The sequence below is a fragment of the Bison bison genome, unplaced genomic scaffold (assembly GCF_000754665.1).
Source record: "Bison bison bison isolate TAMUID 2011002044 unplaced genomic scaffold, Bison_UMD1.0 scf7180017864289, whole genome shotgun sequence".
In the NCBI taxonomy this organism is placed as follows: domain Eukaryota; kingdom Metazoa; phylum Chordata; class Mammalia; order Artiodactyla; family Bovidae; genus Bison; species Bison bison.
In genome coordinates, this window is record NW_011494861.1 from 19,642,392 (window position 1) to 19,643,897 (window position 1,506).

A 1,506-nucleotide genomic window follows, 5' to 3' on the forward strand; every position below is an offset into this window, starting at 1 on the left:
GCTATGGTCTCTTTTGTTTCTTTTGCATTTATTTCTGCTCTAATTTTTAAGATTTCTTTCCTTCTACTAACCCTGGGGTTCTTCATTTCTTCCTTTTCTAGTTGTTTTAGGTGTAGAGTTAGGTTATTTATTTGACTTTTTTCTTGTTTCTTGAGGTGTGCCTGTATTGCTATGAACTTTCCCCTTAGGACTGCTTTTACTGTGTCCCACAGGTTTTGGGTTGTTGTGTTTTCATTTTCATTCGTTTCTATGCAAATTTTGATTTCTTTTTTGATTTCTTCTGTGATTTGTTGGTTATTCAGCAGCGTGTTGTTCAGCCTCCATATGTTGGAATTTTTAATAGTTTTTCTCCTGTAATTGAGATCTAATCTTACTGCATTGTGGTCAGAAAAGATGCTTGGAATGATTTCTATTTTTTTGAATTTACCAAGACTAGCTTTATGGCCCAGGATGTGATCTATCCTGGAGAAGGTTCCATGTGCGCTTGAGAAAAAGGTGAAATTCATTGTTTTGGGATGAAATGTCCTATAGATATCAATTAGGTCTAACTGGTCTATTGTATCGTTTAAAGTTTGTGTTTCCTTATTAATTTTCTGTTTAGTTGATCTATCCATAGGTGTGAGTGGGGTATTAAAGTCTCCCACTATTATTGTGTTATTGTTAATTTCTCCTTTCATACTTGTTAGCATTTGTCTTACATACTGCGGTGCTTCCGTGTTGGGTGCATATATATTTATAATTGTTATATCTTCTTCTTGGATTGATCCTTTGATCATTATGTAGTGACCTTCTTTGTCTCTTTTCACAGCCTTTGTTTTAAAGTCTATTTTATCTGATATGAGTATTGCTACTCCTGCTTTCTTTTGGTCCCTATTTGCATGGAAAATCTTTTTCCAGCCCTTCACTTTCAGTCTGTATGTGTCCCCTGTTTTGAGGTGGGTCTCCTGTAGACAACATATGTAGGGGTCTTGTTTTTGTATCCATTCAGCCAGTCTTTGTCTTTTGGTTGGGGCATTCAACCCATTTACGTTTAAGATAATTACTGATAAGTATGATCCCGTTGCCATTTACTTTATTGTTTGGGGTTCGAATTTATACACCATTTTTGTGTTTCCTGTCTAGAGAATATCCTTTAGTATTTGTTGTAGAGCTGGTTTGGTGGTGCAGAATTCTCTCAGCTTTTGCTTGTCTGAGAAGCTTTTGATTTCTCCTTCATACTTGAATGAAATCCTTGCTGGGTACAATAATCTGGGCTGTAGGTTATTTTCTTTCATCATTTTAAGTATGTCTTGCCATTCCCTCCTGGCTTGAAGAGTTTCTATTGAAAGATCAGCTGTTATCCTTATGGGAATTCCCTTGTGTGTTATTTGTTGTTTTTCCCTTGCTGCTTTTAATATTTGTTCTTTGTGTTTGATCTTTGTTAATTTGAGTAATATGTGTCTTGGAGTGTTTCGCCTTGGGTTTATCCTGTTTGGGATTCTCTGGGTTTCTTGGACTTGGGTGATT

The 1,506-nt window shown here is 36.0% G+C and overlaps 1 protein-coding gene across 1 annotated transcript in view; it reads right to left on the reverse strand.

The window, feature by feature from the left end:
• The window catches only part of LOC104996010 (quinone oxidoreductase-like protein 2), a 37,986-nt gene that overhangs the window by 30,701 nt on the left and 5,779 nt on the right, over positions 1-1,506 (reverse strand). The gene's annotated exons all lie outside the window — the stretch shown is intronic.